This window comes from Schistocerca cancellata, chromosome 8 (genome assembly GCF_023864275.1).
Source record: "Schistocerca cancellata isolate TAMUIC-IGC-003103 chromosome 8, iqSchCanc2.1, whole genome shotgun sequence".
Taxonomy (NCBI): Eukaryota; Metazoa; Arthropoda; class Insecta; order Orthoptera; family Acrididae; genus Schistocerca; species Schistocerca cancellata.
In genome coordinates, this window is record NC_064633.1 from 436,496,466 (window position 1) to 436,516,528 (window position 20,063).

Consider the following 20,063-nt stretch of genomic DNA (forward strand, 5'->3'; position numbering starts at 1 on the left):
TGCAATAGTATAGTGGTCACCGTCATGTAACACCCAAACCCAAAGGCCGGAATTATAGATCATTATAGGCAACAGTTCATTGCATCGAAAGCTCCTATCCAAAAAGGAAAAGGAAGCAAGATCAGAAGTCAGCATTCCGTCGATGACAAGGTCAAGGACGGAGTACAAACTCTGATTCCGGAAGGCTAGGAAAGAAATTGGCCGCTTAGAAGAAATCATCCAGGAATTGGCTTCAGTGATTTAGGTAAACCACAGAAAACCTATGTCTTAATTGTTTCACGTCCTCTAAAATACTAATACAGTGTATTTTTATTCTGCCACCTCTCTCAATAGCATCTTACAAGAGCTCGTCGGTGCTAACGTCTCTCTTGGTGATACGGACATAAAAATGGAATGAAATAAAATACTCGTTGAATTCATCTATGAAATGTTTCACACTACGTCTTGGAGGACTGCGTGGCTGTTATATATGAAATTCTAGAAGACACTGGAGCATTCTAAATACACAGCGGTTGGACCAAAATATGGAAACACCGCGAGAAATGCATACTTGTACATAAATGCCGATGCTAGCCAAGCCTGCAGCTTGCGCTGTTGTATTCGAACACGAAAGTAGCGTGTGCAATGTCCTCAATACGGTACAAGTTTGAATCGTGTTCAAAACAGTGTCCGTGTAGCTGTGAGCGCATTGTGTCTGAGCTAAGTTAATTGGAACGCGGGCTAATAGTTTGTGCTCTTACGGTGGATGCTTCCACAACCAAGTTTTCGGTACTTCAAGAGGCACTCTATCTAATATTTACACCCCATACAGGGAACGGGGAAAAGCATCATCCGCTAAGTCACAACACGAAGAAAAGTCTGTGTTGAGCGATCGTGGCGGACGACTTTCAAGACGACTGGATGTAGAATACTAGGACTACAGCTGCAGAAGTCATTTCAAAAGTCAACGTTGCACTAGCCAGCTTAGTCAACTCCAAAACATTACGAAAGCAGCTCTTTAAGCTGGGAATCGCATGGCCAGCTGAATTTCCAAAACCACGTATCAGTAATACGAATGCCTGTAACAGGAAAACGAGAAGCCGCAGCCATAAAACAGACTATGGGGTAAAGGAAGTATGTCATTTAGTCGAATGAGTCTTGTTTCGTACTTTTCCCAAATTTTTGGCTGAGTTTACATCCCAAAAGTGAAACACGGCGGGAGTTCGGTGATGTTTTGGACTGCCATATCGTGGTATTCGATGGACCACGTTGTTAGTCTGAAGGTCACATTACTACGAAGGATTATTTGGGCATTTAGATTAGATTAGATGAGATTACATTATTACTTGTTCCATAGATCATGAATACGACACTTCGTAGTGATGTAGAACGTGTCACGTTAATAAAAGGTGTCTATACAAGATATTACTTTACACAAAATATTACATGACACTTAATATTTTAAATTTTTTTGTGTGGGGGTTGGGGAAAGTACCCACTTACTATATCCAAAATTTCATTTAATGAGGAGAAGGAGTTGCCATTAAGAAATTCTTTTAATTTCCTTTTAAATGCTATATGACTATCTGTTAGACTTTTGATGCTATTAGGTAAGTGACCGAATAATTTACCCCCTTCTGAGCCAATTTAGATTTAACTTTGAGTAGTGAAGATCATCCTTTCTCCTAGCGTTGTAGCCATGTACACTACTATTACTTTTGAATTCGTTCGGATTGTTAATAACAAATTTCATAAGGTAATAAATATGTTGTGAGGCTAGAGTGATGATCTCAAACTCTTTAAATAAGTGTCTGCAAGATGATCTTGGTTGAGCTCCAGCAAATATTCTGATTACACCCTTTTGTGCAATGAATACTCTTGATATATATATATATATATATATATATATATATATATATATATATATATATATATATATACACTCCTGGAAATTGAAATAAGAACACCGTGAATTCATTGTCCCAGGAAGGGGAAACTTTATTGACAAATTCCTGGGGTCAGATACATCACATGATCACACTGACAGAACCACAGGCACATAGACACAGGCAACAGAGCATGCACAGTGTCGGCATTAGTACAGTGTATGTGCACCTTTCGCAGCAATGCAGGCTGCTATTCTCCCATGGAGACGATCGTAGAGATGCTGGATGTAGTCCTGTGGAACGGCTTGCCATGCCATTTCCACCTGGCGCCTCAGTTGGACCAGCGTTCGTGCTGGACGTGCAGACCGCGTGAGACGACGCTTCATCCAGTCCCAAACATGCTCAATGGGGGACAGATCCGGAGATCTTGCTGGCCAGGGTAGTTGACTTACACCTTCTAGAGCACGTTGGGTGGCACGGGATACATGCGGACGTGCATTGTCCTGTTGGAACAGCAAGTTCCCTTGCCGGTCTAGGAATGGTAGAACGATGGGTTCGATGACGGTTTGGATGTACCGTGCACTATTCAGTGTCCCCTCGACGTTCACCAGTGGTGTACGGCCAGTGTAGGAGATCGCTCCCCACACCGTGATACCGGGTGTTGGCCCTGTGTGCCTCGGTCGTATGCAGTCCTGATTGTGGCGCTCACCTGCACGGCGCCAAACACGCATACGACCATCATTGGCACCAATGCAGAAGCGACTCTCATCGCTGAAGACGACACGTCTCCATTCGTCCCTCCATTCACGCCTGTCGCGACACCACTGGAGGCGGGCTGCACGATGTTGGGGCGTGAGCGGAAGACGGCCTAACGGTGTGCGGGACCGTAGCCCAGCTTCATGGAGACGGTAGCGAATGGTCCTTGCCGATACCCCAGGAGCAACAGTGTCCCTAATTTGCTGGGAAGTGGCGGTGCGGTCCCCTACGGCACTGCGTAGGATCCTACGGTCTTGGCGTGCATCCGTGCGTCGCTGCGGTCCGGTCCCAGGTCGACGGGCACGTGCACCTTCCGCCGACCACTGGCGACAACATCGATGTACTGTGGGGACCTCACGCTCCACGTGTTGAGCAATTCGGCGGTACGTCCACCCGGCCTCCCGCATGCCCACTATACGCCCTCGCTCAAAGTCCGTCAACTGCACATACGGTTCACGTCCACGCTGTCGCGGCATGCTACCAGTGTTAAAGACTGCGATGGAGCTCCGTATGCCACGGCAAACTGGCTGACACTGACGGCGGCCAACACCGCGGTTCCTGGTGTGTCCGCTGTGCCGTGCGTGTGATCATTGCTTGTACAGCCCTCTCGCAGTGTCCGGAGCAAGTATGGTGGGTCTGACACACCGGTGTCAATGTGTTCTTTTTTCCATTTCCAGGAGTGTATATAAAAGCATGTGGCAAACAGATATTTGAAGCTGGTATCGTTCGTAGCGGTATTGGTCAACTACAGCTACTGAAGTTTTACGACAAACTTATCATACAGTTTAACGACGATGCAGGGAGCGAAGAAGGTACTTGTAAGTAAATTGAAGATTTAAAATAAAATCATACTAAATGGTCTGTCTGAAGAACAGCTGGAGAAATTTCCACACCTCATGAAGTTTGTTCAAAGTTTCGCTTCTTGTATTAGGGTGTGATATGACGATAATAAATTTGTTATATTTCTATTTTTGTTACAAAAAGTACTTTATACAAACGAAACAGCAACGTTACTTTGTATTGCAGCCATTTTTTTTATTCCAGAATATTCAAAGTTAATATGGCGTTTATTTTGTATGTCCTAGAAGACAAGTTCCATGTTACACATTTTCTATTCCTAGCACAGACATTCATTTTCCAAGTAGAAATATAACAACTATTCCAGTTTATCGTACAAAATATGTACGTAATATTAGTACAAGAAGCGTACCTCACGTACACACATACATGCGCATTAAATTTTGGCTACAATCGAGAGTGGAAGTCTATACCATCTGCAAAGAGTGCTAGAGTTGCGATTCGAGAGGTGACCGCTGGGGTTCCGCAGGGTTTCGATTTGGCTGCCAGTAGCGGTTGCCAAGCAGAGACATCGACATTAAAAGTTCATCACGGGCGATGCAGCCACTGTGGAGTAAACCCACCACCGACTGACACCGAAAGGCGGAGAACGCTGCTCGGCTGATGCTTGGGGCATGTCGCAGTCACTGGAGCTAGCTGCCAATCTCTCCGCGCCTCACTCTCTGCTACTCGTATCGCGCGTGGGCGCGCACACGCACATATACATATAAACACGCCTTAGACTGTCTCTCACTTATCTCAACGGATACAAATAATAGCTTCTCCAGAATCATTATAAAAGTTGTATCACGGTAAATGCTGCTTAGCCATCAGTGGGACATAACCAGCATTATTTTCCTTGTTGCAACTTCGTTCGTTACGCGAATATGAACGACAGGATTTTTTTTTATTTTTTTTATTTTTTTGAAACGGCACTCTACGTTTTCTGTATGGTAATTGTCTTCTTCATCTTTAGGTGTGTTCACTAATGTGGCGTAGAGTACCAGTCACATAAAAATGGCTTTATTAAAAACTTACCACAAAACTTAGAGACTCTACGAGGTGGTCCAACGGTTAGCACACTAGACTCGCATTCGAGAGAATGACTGTTCAAACCCGCGTCCAACCATCCAGATTTAGGTTTTTCGTGTTTTCCCTCAATCGCTTCAGGAAAATTAGATTGGATTAAATTTACTTTCATTCCAATTGATCTGTAGTGAGAAGATCCTCCAGGATGTAGAACATGACAGAAAAACAACAATACCTGACAAATATTTACAACTAAAACAAATAAGCTAATGTACCATTCCACAGGTCCTAAGTGGAATGATCGTCATTTTTTAATGAACGCTATATGAAAGAGTCATTTTACAAATACTAATGCACTGAATTTAAAATAAAAATGTTTAATTATTTATTTATTTATAATGTAATAAGCATGTAATACAACTAATGTAATACTTATTTACAATGAACCAATTACTGCACTGAAATGGTGCAGAAGTTAGATTGTACTTACACACACACACACACACACACACACACACACACACACACACACACATTTACAATGAACACATTACCGCACTGAAATTGTGCAGAAGTTGTATTGTACTTTTATATACACAAATCAGTGATGCCTGTGAAAGGGCCTGGCCGATTTCCTTCCACGTCCTTGTTACAGTCTGAGCTTCTACTCCGTCTCTAATGACCTTGAAGTCGACAGGAAGTTAAAACCAATTTTCCTTCTTTCTTGTTGCTTCTATACAAGCACGTAGCTCAACTACTTGCTTGACTTGACAGCAAACAAATGCAAAGACAATAATACTGACCATTCAGTCCAACGTGTTCAGTTAATTTTTTGTGTGACTACAATATGTATAAGAATGTATAAGATTTGCTGATGACATGGTATTAGTGGTGGAAAGTGAGCGGACACTGACTAATATGCTGAAAGACGTGCTTGTATGGAATATGGGTTGCAAACAAACCCAACAGTAACAACGAATATGATCATCAATACAAGACGCAGACTGTCCAATATTAAAATAGGACAAGCTCCATTAGCCAAGTAATTGTATTTCAGTATCTTGGAAGCACAATAACGTCAAAACTCGAATTGCCATAGCGAAGGAAACATTCAACGGTAAGAGGGGACTGTTACGTGGCAAATGCTTTGTATGGAGTGTGGCACTATATGGGACAGAAACATGGACGATGAGACGAGAAGATGAAAAAAGGTTAGAAGCATTTGAGATGTGGATGTGGAGGAGAATGGAGAGAATAAACTGGATGGGAAAAGTGAGTAACGAAAGAGTATTGGACATGGTTGGTGAGAGAAGATGTCCGCTGAAGGTTATAAGAGAAAGGAAAAAGAGCTAGTTTGGACATTAATTGAGAAGGGAGTGCTTACTCGTAGATGCTTTGGAAGGACTGGTTTGTCGGAGACGACTGAGAGGAAGAAGAAGATACACGATGATAGACGACACAAAGGGGAGAGGAATTTACGCGGACCTGAAGAGGATGGCAGAAGACCGGACAGCCTGGAGAACTACCATGTGAAAACCTGACTCTTCGCAGAACACTAAAGATTATGAGTACAACACACACCAATGATGAGCACGTAGAAATGCTACTCATGTGTGGATAATGTACGTTAGCAGAACAGTAGTGGCTGGTAGGCGTTACCTTTGCGTTTCCGTACATTTACTGCCATTTCTAGCAAGTGAACGAATTACGTTTCCTTAAATACTTGCACAGTATGTCAGCACAGGAGAGACAGGTCAGTTATGTGTCACGTTTTAATAGTCATATTAATGTAAATGGTGCAATATGATACGTTCCTGAACAGGTCTTGCGGAGAAAAAGTGGACTACCGAATGAAAAATATGGTGCGCTATTTACAAACGGCGTCTTGCCACTCATACCTTCGTAACGAATAAAGTTAGAAAAAGTGCAGTCATTCTGGTTCACATTGCCAGGTAGATGAACGACATTTGATTAATACGTTCATTTATTTTGTTTATGAATAAAAAGCTATTTGTGGCGATAAAGACAAATGGGGCACCCGATATACACTGAAGAGCCAAAGAGACTGGTACACCTGTCTAATATGGTGTAAAAGCCACCGTGAGCACGCAGAAGTGCCGCAAGACGAAGGACATGGACTCGACTAATGTCTGAAGTAGTGCTGGAGAGAACTGAGACCAAGAATACTGCAGGGCTGCCCATAAGTCCGTAAGAGTACGAGGGATGGAGATATCCTCTGAAATTCACGTTGCAAGGCATCCCAGATATGCTCAATAATATTCATGTCTGGTCGAATTTGGTGGCCTGCGGAAGTGTTTAAACTCAGAAGAGCTTTCCTGGAGCCACTCTGTAGCAATTCTGGACGTGTGGGGTATCGCATTATCCTGCTGGAATTGCCCAAGTCCGTCGGAATACACAGTGGACATGAATGGATACAGGAGATCACACAGGATGATTACGTACCTGTTACCTGTCAGAGTCGTATCTAGAAGTATCAGGGGTCCCACATCACTCCTACAGCGCACGCCCAAACCATTACAGTGACTCATCCATCTTGAACAGTACCCTGCTGACATGCAGAACGTATGAATTCAAGAGGTTGTCTACGTACCGCTCGATACAATTTGAAACGAGGCTCGTCCGACCAGTCAACATGTTTCCAGTCATCAACAGTTCAATGTCAGTGTTGACTGGCCTAGGCGAGACGCAAAGCTTTGTTGCGTGCAGTCTTCAAGGGTACACGAATGGGCCTTCGGCTCCGAAAACTTATATCGATGATGTATCGTTGAGTGATTCACACGCTAACGCTTGTTGATGACCCTGCACTGAAATCTGCAGCAATTTGCAGAATGGTTGTACTTCTGTCACGTTCAACGATTCTCTTGAGTCGTCGTTGGTCCCATTCTTCCAGGATCTTTTTCTGGCCGCAGCAATGTCGAGAAAATCCGCATTTCATCGCTACCTCGGAGATGCTGTGTTCCATCGCTCATACGCCGACTATAACACCACGTTCAAACTCACTTAAATCTTGACAAATTGCAATTGTAGCAGCAGTAACTGACATATCATCTTTACCAGTCACTTGTTGTATTATATAGGTGTTGCCGATCGCAGTTATGTCCCTAAATCGCCTATAGGCAAATGCCGGGACTGTTATCTCTATAAGGGCACAGCCTATTTTCTTCTCCATCCTTCGGCAATTCCAACTTTTCTCCGTTTCCAATGACGACGATGTCGACGCCACGTTAAAGTATAGCCCTCTCTCCTTTATTCAACAGTGAGTAGCAACCGTACTAGGAACGTTACAACAGAACGAAAGTAAGGTACAACCCCCGTGTCAAGCAAAGCAGCTTAAATCTCTTAATAAACGGGATGCCACCGTTCAGAATGTATACCAGTACGATTTATTTCAAAGTATGCTGATATAAAAGCTCCTTACTTAACAGTCATATTCATCCGTTCGCTCGACCTTAACATTGGCGAGCTGCACATATCACATCAATGCTCAAGAAAGTCAGTCAGAGCAATTCGATGATTTGTAAACCCATACTGCTGAGGCTACAGTAGGATTTTGCAACATATACTGCTTTCGAATATTACTCACTACCTCGAACAAAACAGTGTGTTTACTCACAGTCATCACTCATTCAGAAAATATCATCCTGGTAGCTCTTTGTTCTCTTGAAGTAATTAGCGCAGTTGACAGAGGACGTGAAACTGATTCCGTATTTCTAGATTTCCAAAAGGCTTTTGATACGGCTCCTCACAAGCGATCTACAGAACTGGCCATTAAAATTGCTACACCACGAAGATTACGTGCTACAGTCGCGAAATTTAACCGACAGAAAGAAGATGCTGTCACATGCAAATGATTAGTGTTTCAGAGTATTCACATAAGGTTGGCGCCGGTGGCGACACCTACAACGTGCTGACATGAGGAAAGTTTCCAACCGATTTCTCATACACAAACAGCAGTTGACCGGCGTTGCCTGGTGAAACGTTGTTGTGATGCCTCGTGTAAGGAGAAGAAATGCGTACCATCACGTTTCCGACTTTGATGAAGGTCGAATTGTAGCCTATCGCAATTGCGGTTTATCGTATGGTGACATTGCTGCTCGCGTTGGTCGAGATCCAGTGATAGTCAGCAGAATATGGAATCGGTGGGTTCAGGAGGGTAATACGGAACGCCGTGCTGGATCCCAACATCTCATATCACTAGCAGTCGAGATGACAGGCATCTTATCAGTATGGCTGTAGCGGATCGTGCAGCCATGTCTCGATACCTGAGTCAACAGATGGGGACGTTTGCAAGACAACAACCATCTGCACGAACAATTCGACGACGTTTGCAGCAGCATGGACTATCAGCTCGGAGGCCACGGCTGCGGTTACCCTTGACGCTGCATCACAGACAGGAGCGCCTGCGATGGTGTATTCAACTACGAACCAGGGTGCACGAATGGTAAAACGTCTTTTTCGGATGAATCCAGGTTCTGTTTGCAGCATCATGATGGTCGCATCCGTGTTTGGGGAAATCGCGGTGAACGCACATTGGAAGCGTGTATTCGTCATCGCCATACTGGCATATGACCCGGCGTGATGGTATGGGGTGCCATTGTTTACACGTCTCGGTCACCTCTTGTTCGCATTGACGGCACCTTGAACAGTGGACGTTACATTTCAGATGTGTTATGACCCGTAGCTCTACCCTTCATTCGATCCCTGCGAAATCCTACATTTCAGCAGGATAATGCACGACCGCATGTTGCAGGTCCTGTACAGGCCTTTCTGGATACAGAAAATGTTCGACTCTTGCCCTGGCCAGCACAGTCTCCAGATCTCTCACCGATTGAAAACGTCTGGTCAATGGTGGCCAAGCACTGGCTCGTCACAATACGACAGTCACTACTCTTGAAGAACTGTTGTATCGTGTTGAAGCTGCATGGGCAGCTGTACCTGTACACGCCATCCAAGCTGTGTTTGACTCAATGCCCAGGCGTATGAAGGCCGTTATTACGGCCAGATGTGGTTGTTCTGATTACTGATTTCTCAGGACCTATACATCCAAATTGCGTGCAAATGTAATCACATGTCAGTTCTAGTATAATATATTTGTCCAATGAAAACCCGTTTATCATCTGCATTTCTTCTTGTTGTAGCAACTTTACTGGCCAGTAGTGTATAATCAAGTATCGTCTCACCTGTGCGATTGGATTCGAGATTTCCTGTCGGAAAGATCGCAGTTCTTAGTGTCTGAGGAAAGTCATCGAGTAAAACGGAAGTGATATCTGGTGTTCTCCAAAGAAGCGTTACTGGCCCTCTGCTGCTCCTAATCTACATAAACAACTTTCGTGACAGTCTAAGCAGCGATATTTGATTGTTTGCAGATGATTCTGACAGTTAATGTCTACTAAAATCATCAGAAATTCAAAACCAATGTCAGAAATGTTTAGGGAAGATATCGGGATTGTGCCAAAAGTGGCAGTTGGCCATAAATAATGAGAAGTGTGCGGTCATTCACACGAGTATTAAAACGAATCCATTTAATTTCGGTAACACGTTAAATAACAAAAATTTATATACCATTATTTCAACAAAAAATTTAAGAATTTTGTGGTGTCACCGCCAGACACTACACTTGCTAGGTGGTAGCCCTTAAATCGGCCGCGGTCCGTTAGTATACGTCGGATCCGCGTGTCGCCACTATGTGACTGCAGACCGAGAGCCGCTACACGGCGGGTCTAGTCTAGAGACTCCCTATCACTCGCCCCAGTTGTACAGCTGACTTTGCTAGCGATGGTTCACTGACTACATACGCTCCCATTTGCCGAGACGACAGTTTCGTATAGCATTCAGCTACGTCATTTCCTACGACCTAGCAAGGCGCCATATTCAGTTACTATTCTGAACAGATAATATTGTGACTCATGTACGGTAAAGAGCGACGTTCATCATTAATGGATTAAAGTTAAGTATGAAACTAATTACGTCCGCTTTCTGAATTCTAATTCCTTGTCATGTTCCAGACCTCACGTCAGTATAGTTCTTCCCTCCTCACGCCAGCCTGCGTGAGCTAAAAAGCGTGCATTTCGGTCTCCTCTAGTAACACGGTGTTCGCTCTTCAACCAACACAACAAATTGCATTGACGAACTATTAATAATGGATCCATTACACAAGTAACGTTGTGGGGAAGGCAAACCAAAGACTGCTTTAGAACATCAAAAAAGTTTAGAGAAAGGAAGATCACTCTGTACTGTCGTGTACTGGGGGAGAGAGTGTCATGGACATGATACGCAAGTTGGAGTGACAATTATTAAAATGAAGGCGTTTCTCGTTGTGACGAAATCGTTTCATGGTATTTCAATCCCCAGTGTTCTCCTCTACATGCAAAAATATTTTGTTGATACCCGTCTACATACTGAGAAACGGTCATTTTAATTAAGTAAGAGAAATCGTAGCTCTCATGGATAGGTGTAAGTGTTCGTTTCCTCTATGTACTGTTGGAATGTGGAACCGAGAGGAATAGTGTGAAAGTGGTTGGATGAACCCTCTGCCAGGAGTCTAAATGTGAACTGCAGAGTAGTCAAGTAGATGAACATTGATATACAGATGCATATGTCAAAAAGAAAGTAGAACGAAAAGAGAATGAAATCGCGGAAGTAGTTGATAAGTTTTTGTATTTAGGGAAGTTGAAGACAACGGCTGGATCGGTAACCAATCAATAAAACTTGCCCGAAGTCTTTGTCAGTCTAGGTTTACTAAACTAAGCTTCTTATCTGTCTGAAAACCAGCATTTGCAGTCAGTTTGTAACACGAGAGCCAACGTTTAGTAGTGGAACATGGACTGTAAACACGACCAAAGGGAAGACCATGTAGAGAATTACTGGGTGTGATAAGAAGACGAACAGGTGAATCAGGTAACAGATCAATGTGTAAGACATAGTTATAACTTTATTGGAAAGAAATGGAGTTTGGCGGGACGGATAGCCAGGCGAATGTGTTGTAGATGCAACACGTAATTACTTTTATGAATTCCAAGAGACAGAAAAGTTGAAAATACGCTCTAGTGGATGTACAACAATAGAGAATATGCAGGAACAAATTGGGTAACTTTACAGGAGCTTATAATTCAGCAAATATGCCTATTAGCTGTGTGTGTGTGTGTGTGTGTGTGTGTGTGTGTGTGTGTGTGTGGTCATATAGTACTCTCAGCTATCTCACCAGACAGCCTAGGTTATCACCAAGCTTCAACTTGCACAAAATGACTTTGAATAAGTGGTATCGATAGCTACGATGCCACGGCGTAGGTACAAGTTCTTAGGTTGGTACTACGAGAGCGGACGATCCACACCGACGACAGCGCCCTGTAGCTGACGCCCTGCAGTTCTACGAGCGCCGCTCCCGATTCTTCCATTTGATGACGATCTGACGACCAACCAACATTGTTTCATTTTCGTTGTGGGAGAGGCACTACAGATTTTGCCTGTGTAACTTCTGTTAGCATTGATACATCCAGCTTCGCACCTATGTGCTCCTCAGTACAAAATTATGTATTCACGCTTATTATTGTGTTATTTATAGTAAAACCACTTTTACTTTACTTGCAGTACCGAAAGTTCCACCCCACCTGCTCCTCCTAGCTTCCTACATTCGGCCTACCCTCTAAATTACAGAAGCAGACCCACGCGCCGCCTTCCAGGCGGGATACAAAACAATGAATATGTGTTTTAATAGCTCGAAGGGTTGTGAAACAGGTAATTATATTTGGGTTACAAGATTTATTTGAAATTTGATAGTTGATATACTTCCTATTGGTATTCTCTAACTTTGGTTTTTAAACCATTCAGTCAATCACAGCTGTGTTAGTGCTGTTCACACTTCCTACCAAGTTACGAATATAAGTTCAAATGAACACAGCTGTCAAACACTGGCACATTTTTAAATGATTTATTCGTTCGAAATTTATTTACTTAATAATTTATTTCACATGGTAAGATTGGATCTTTCAGGTTCTTTATTACACTCCTGGAAATGGAAAAAAGAACACATTGACACCGGTGTGTCAGACCCACCATACTTGCTCCGGACACTGCGAGAGGGCTGTACAAGCAATGATCACACGCACGGCACAGCGGACACACCAGGAACCGCGGTGTTGGCCGTCGAATGGCGCTAGCTGTGCAGCATTTGTGCACCGCCGCCGTCAGTGTCAGCCAGTTTGCCGTGGCATACGGAGCTCCATCGCAGTCTTTAACACTGGTAGCATGCCGCGACAGCGTGGACGTGAACCGTATGTGCAGTTGACGGACTTTGAGCGAGGGCGTATAGTGGGCATGCGGGAGGCCGGGTGGACGTACCGCCGAATTGCTCAACACGTGGGGCGTGAGGTCTCCACAGTACATCGATGTTGTCGCCAGTGGTCGGCGGAAGGTGCACGTGCTCGTCGACCTGGGACCGGACCGCAGCGACGCACGGATGCACGCCAAGACCGTAGGATCCTACGCAGTGCCGTAGGGGACCGCACCGCCACTTCCCAGCAAATTAGGGACACTCTTGCTCCTGGGGAATCGGCGAGGACCATTCGCAACCGTCTCCATGAAGCTGGGCTACGGTCCCGCATACCGTTAGGCCGTCTTCCGCTCACGCCCCAACATCGTGCAGCCCGCCTCCAGTGGTGTCGCGACAGGCGTGAATGGAGGGACGAATGGAGACGTGTCGTCTTCAGCGATGAGAGTCGCTTCTGCCTTGGTGCCAATGATGGTCGTATGCGTGTTTGGCGCCGTGCAGGTGAGCGCCACTTCAGGACTGCATACGACCGAGGCACACAGGGCCAACACCCGGCATCATGGTGTGGGGAGCGATCTCCTACACTGGCCGTACACCACTGGTGATCGTCGAGGGGACACTGAATAGTGCACGGTACATCCAAACCGTCATCGAACCCATCGTTCTACCATTCCTAGACTGGCAAGGGAACTTGCTGTTCCAACAGGACAATGCACGTCCGCATGTATCCCCTGTCACCCAACGTGCTCTAGAAGGTGTAAGTCAACTACCCTGGCCAGCAAGATCTCCGGATCTGTCCCCCATTGCGCATGTTTGGGACTGGATGAAGCGTCGTCTCACGCGGTCTGCACGTCCAGCACGAACGCTGGTCCAACTGAGGCGCCAGGTGGAAATGGCATGGCAAGCCGTTCCACAGGACTACATCCAGCATCTCTACGATCGTCTCCATAGGAGAATAGCAGCCTGCATTGCTGCGAAAGGTGGATATACACTGTACTAGTGCCGACATTGTGCATGCTCTGTTGCCTGTGTCTATATGCCTGTGGTTCTGTCAGTGTGATCATGTGATGTATCTGACCCCAGGAATGTGTCAATAAAGTTTCCCCTTCCTGGGACAATGAATTCACGGTGTTCTTATTTCAATTTCCAGGAGTGTATTATTAAACACTATCCTCATTGCGATCTTATAGAATGCGAGTAATGACATATAACAGATACCTGTGGCAGCAGTACAGAAGGAATCAGTGTGGGAGAGAGGTTAGCTCATCAGACGAGAGAGAGAAGAAGTTGCTTAAGGAAACAGCTTGGAAAAGGGGGGAGGGGTGGGGTGTGGATGGGTACATGTATACTCGATCTTCTTTCGGTTGCAGAGTGGTTTTGGATTAGAAGCAGGCAGTAGGGTAACTGGCTTCACAGTCCTTTGGCTGAAATGGAGCAGGACGTGGAGAAAGTTTCAGTATGTGTAAAGTCGCTGCCAAGTTTCTGGACGTACCCGATCTGGTATTCGAGCTATGGATGACGCTTGATATTTTATATGAGATTAAAGGTGTTAAGGATACTAGTGACTAAGAAACTGGTGCAGTAACCAGACCGTTTGCGTTTCACGTCACCTGGCCCCTCGCATCTGATCTAATTGAGGACGGACTGATGTGATCAAACCCGAGTATTATACACATACCTTACGTAAGCTTTCATTGATATTTGAAAGTCTGGAGTGTTCACTATTTAAGCTGTTCAAATTACTTCAAGGTAAGATTTAGAGGGCCGGTAAGATTTTTCCAAAATTTTGGTTGCATGTAGGCAAGAGAGATTTCCTCCCTACTGCAACAATTTCTTTTTTCCAGTTTGGATGTCAACCAAATTTATACAGAAACCTTCTACGGTTTTTGATACGATAAATGGATACCATCTAGAAGTACTGCGAGAACGTTTCCGTGAAAACGCCAGGTGGTCAACTTTCTTACGGTTTTGTTTAATATCCAGATTTTGTGTCCACAGTTATACCAAAAATGATTGTCGTTCATATTTGATAGACAAAAGTAATGTTCTTACGTCTGGCGCTTAAACACAATTGAATGTCGTCAGCATGTGAGTGGCAGTCACAAGAAGGAAGCACAGATGAAATGTCATTGATACGCACCAAGGAAGCAACGGGCAAAGGTTTGAAAACAGGGGCTTTTTGAATTCTAGGAGACGCCTTTTGTGAGCGGCTGGCTATGTACACCTTGCGTCCAATTTAAATGTGCTACATAATTCACAAATTTACGAAATAAAGCCAAAATTTATTTGTAAAATTTTCCCACATGACATTTTACAAGCAGATATGTGTTTGGTCACGATTATTTATAAATTTTATTTTCCAGATAAAATTAAGCGAATTAGTATTGTTACTAAATTTTTTTTAACAATAGATCAATGTCGAAGTGTGTGAACCCTATTATACGCGATAAAAGTAGCGTTTTTAGTACCGAGTGGGACTTTAATTCTTTTTTGTACCGATTACACCATTGATGTTTTGAACAAGCACAAAAGTAAACCAATACTTTAAAGACACAGACTGAGTCCTTTCTCCACCATTTTTCTCCCATACCGCCACCTAGGATTACGTCGTGGGAGGGGTGAGGGGGAGGACCGAAATTGCCGGTTGTGAACTAGGTCAGCTGGACTCTGGAGCTCATGGTGAACACGTTTGGTCACATGCTTTAGAGCTGACTGGGGGAGCATGGAAACTGACTAAGGGACCATGGGAGAGTGAAGTGAGATGGTGGCGTGAGGTTGGAGGAAGAATGGATGGTGGGACACTGTGTATGTGTGTGTGTGTGTGTGTGTGTGTGTGTGTGTGTGTATCAATCTAGTTTTCTAATTTTCAGTATAAGACATAACTGAAGATAGCAACTGGCGATAATGGCTGCAATTGTTAACAGTGAGTGCAGTGAGGTGCTGGTGTTGGGATTGAGGAAGGGTGGATGTTCGATGGATTACTGTGTGTGTGTGTGTGTGTGTGTGTGTGTATGTGTGTGTGTAACAATCTACACAAACAGACACAGACACACACACACACAAACACACACACACACACACACACACACACTGTGGTCCGTCCAACTCCACCCTTCCTCAATCCCAACACCAGCACCTCACTGCACTCTCCCATGACACCTTAATCAGTTCTCATGCTTCCTGCTATCTGAGTCAGCTGTAAAGTATGTGACAAAGAGTCTTGAAAGCGTGTGTAGTTTACTACAGTATTGTTTATGTGCAAAGATATATTTGGTGGAAGAAACTGATACTGCGTGAACTTAACACATAAACAAAAAGAAAATAGTTCATGAACAGGACACAAAAGTGAATGTAAGTAACAAATACAATCACATAATGGTAAATATAAAAAGCTATATCTAATCAAACTGCCAAAGAAGTACTACGTATCTCATACTAAAACATGTATAATAAAATATATGCATGTGTATTATAGACCACTTAAGATGCCTAACATGAATAGGCATAACATGTTTGATACTCAAGAATAAATTTCAGTTCCAAAAGATGGAAGTTTTCTGATCTTCAGGATAACACATAACTGAAGATAGCAACTGACGATAATGGCTGCAGTTATTAACAATATTAACAACGTGAAGTAATTGATAGCCATAAAATATAAACATAAAATGTATTATAGAGCGTGTGGTACGATTTAGCATCTCCATCAGTAGACCATTGTAACCGGTGTGATGGTAATCAGTAGCGTGCCTCAGCGATACAGATACCTGTACCATAGGTACAACCACAACGGAAGTGTATCTGTTGAGCGGCCAAACAAAGGTGTGGTTCGTGAAGATGGATAGCTACGTTCTCAGTAGTTGCAGGGGCAACAGTCTGGATGATTGACTGATCTGGCTTTGTCACGTTAACCAAACCGGCCTTTCTGTGCTGGTGCTGCAGCCAGTTGAAAGGGAAAACTACAGCGGTAATTTTTCCCGAGGACATTCAGCTTTACTGTGTGGTTAAATGAAGATGGCCTCCTCTTGGGTAAAATATTCCGGAGGTAAAATAGTCCCTCATTCGGGTCTCCGGCCGGAGACGACAAAGGAGGACGTCGTTATCAGGGGATAGAAACTGGCGTTCTACGAATAGGAGCGGAATGTCAGATCCCTTAATCGGGCAGCTATGTTAGAAAATTTAAAAAGGGAAATTAATAGGTTAAAGTTAGATGTAATGGGGTTTGGTGAAGTTTAGTGGCAGGAGAAACAAGAATTCTGGTCAGCTGAATACAGGGGTATAATTAGAAAATTAAATATGAGTACTACAGCACTAGGTTTAATAATAAATAAAAAAAGGAAAGAGGATAAGCAACTACGAACAGCATAGTGAACTAATAATTCTAGCTAAGACAGATATGAAGCCCACGGTTACCACGGTGAAACACGTTTTTACGCCAATTATCTCCGCAGATGACGAAGAGATTGAACAAATGTGTGATGCGATAAAAGAAGTTACTCATATAATGAAGAGAGACGAAAATTTAATACTCACAGGGGACTGGAATTCGATAGTAGGAAAAGGAAGAGAAGGAAAAGTAGTAAGTGAATACAGACTGAGGGTATGTAATGAAAGAGGAAGCCACCTGGTAGAGTTTTGTGCAGAGGATAACTTAATCATAGCTAACACTTGGTTTAAGAATCATGAAAGAAATCTCTATACGTGCTAGAGGCCTGAAGACACTGGAAGATTCCTGATAGCTTATATAATGCTAAGACAAATATTTAGGAAGCCGGTTTTAAGTTGTGAGACATTTCCAGGGCCGACGTGGATTCTGACCACAATTTAATGGTTATGAAATCTAGACTAAAACTGAAGAATCTGAAAAAGAGGTAGGAATGTAAGGAGATGGGACCTGGATAAACTGACAGATCCAGAGATTGTAGAGAGTTTCAGAGAGAGCATTAAGGAACGGTTGACAAATAACTTGGGAAAGAAATACACTATTAGAAGAATGGGCAGCTCTGAGAGATGAAATAGTGAAGGCAGCAGAGGATCAAGTAGATAAAAAGACGAGGGCTAGTACAAACCTTGGTGAACACAAGACACATTGAATTTAATTGATGCAAAGATAAAATATAAAAATACAGTAAATGGAGCAGACGGAAAGGAATTCAAACGTCCTAAAAATTGGATCGCCAGGAAGTTCAAAATCGCCAAGCAAGAATGGCTAGAGAACAAATTTAATGACGTAGAGGTATATATCACTAGGGGTAAGATGGATACTGCCTACAGGAAAATTATAGAGACTTTTAGAGAAAAGAGTACCACCTGCGTGAATATCAGGAGCTCAGATAGCAAACTAGTCCTAAGCAAAGAATGAGAAGCAAAAAAGTGGAAGGAGATTATAGAGGCTCTGAGGAATGGCGATGTACTTGAGGACAGTACTATGGAAATGGAAGAGGACATAGATGATGATGAAATTGGAGGTATGATATTCCGTGAAGAATTTGACACAGCTCTGGAAGATCTAGGTTAAAATAGGCCCCGGGAGTAGACAACATTATATTAGAACTGCTGATAGCAGTGGGAGAGCCAGCCATGACAAAACTCTACCATCTGGTGAGCAAGCTGTATGAGACGGAAGAAATACCCTCAGTCTTCAAGAAGAATATAATAATTCCAATCCCAAAGAAAGCAGTTGTCGATAGGTGCGAAAATTACCGAACAATCAGTTTAATAAGCCACGGCTGCAAAATACTAACACGAATGCCGTTCAGACGAATGGAAAAGCTGGTAGAAGCCGAACCCTGGGAAGATCAGTTTTGATTCCGTATAAATATTGGAACACGTGAGGCAATACTGGCCCTACGTCTTATCTTAGAAGATAGATTAAACGAAAGGCAAACCTATGTTTCCAGCATCTGTAGACTTAGAGAAAGCTTTTGACAATGTTGACTGGAATACACTCTTTCAAATTCTGAAGGTGGCAGCGGTAAAACACAGTGAGCGAAAGGCTATTTACGAATTGTACAGAAACCAGATGACAGCTGTAAGAGTCGAGAGGCATGAAACGGAAGCAATGGTTGAGAAGGGAGTAGAACAGGGTTGTAGCCTGTCACCAATGTTATTCAATCTGTATATTCATTAAACAGTAAAGGAAACAAAAGAAAAATTTGAAGTAGGAAATAAAATCCATGTGTAGTAAATAATAACTTTGACGTATTCTGATGACATGGTAATCCTCAAAGAGACAGCAAAGACCTGAGAGAGCGGTTGAACGGAACGTACAGTGCCTTAAAAGGCTGATATAAAGGGAAAATCAACAATAGTAAAACGAGGATAATGGAATATATTAGTATTAAAAGAAGTGATGCCGGGGGAATCAAATCAGGAAATGAGACACTTAAAGTGTTAGATGAGTTTTGCTGTCTGGGGAGCAAAATAAATGATGAGGGTCGAAGTAGAGAGGATATAAAATGTAGAGTGGCCCTATATAGGAAAGCGTTTATGAAGATGAAAAATGTGTTGATATAGAGTTTAGCTTTAAGTGTCAGGAAAACTTTCCTGAAAGTGTTTATGTGGATATTAGCCATGTATGGATGTGAAACATGAACGATCAATAGTTTAGACAAGAAGAGAATATAAGCTTTGGAAATGTGATGCTACAGAAGAATGCTGAAGATTAGATGGGTAAATCACATATTTAATGAGGAGGTATGGAATAGAATTATGGAGCAGAGGAGTTTGTGTCACAACCTGACTAACAGAAAGGATCGTTTCGTACAAGACGTTCTGAGCTATCAATGGATCACCAGTTTAGTACTAGAGGGAAGCATGGAAGGTAAAAATCGTAGAGGGAGACCAACAGATTAATACTCTAAACACATTCAGAAGGATGTAGTTTGCAGTAGTTACTTGGAGATGAAGAAGCTTGCACAGGGAAGAGTAGCATGGAGAGCTGCACCAAACCAGTCTCTGGACTAAAGGCCACAGAAACAACAACAACAAGAAGAAATACCGTTGTGTAACATCAGTTTAATTTTACAATCCTTGTCACTGAAATATTTGGAGAATAAAAAAACTCGCTTCAGTTATCATTATTTTCTTAATTTATTGCAAAAGCTTCATCTTCAGGTGACACCAAATAATTTTGGAGACATAAATGTGTGGCAGACATGCCAGCTAGTCTGGGGAGTGGGCGTGGGCGTGAAGTCATACCTATGTCAAACGAAAACATAGGAGTGTATTACCAGCAACCACAGCGTCCACATGGACAACACACCTCGGAAGTGATTTCATTTTTTGTA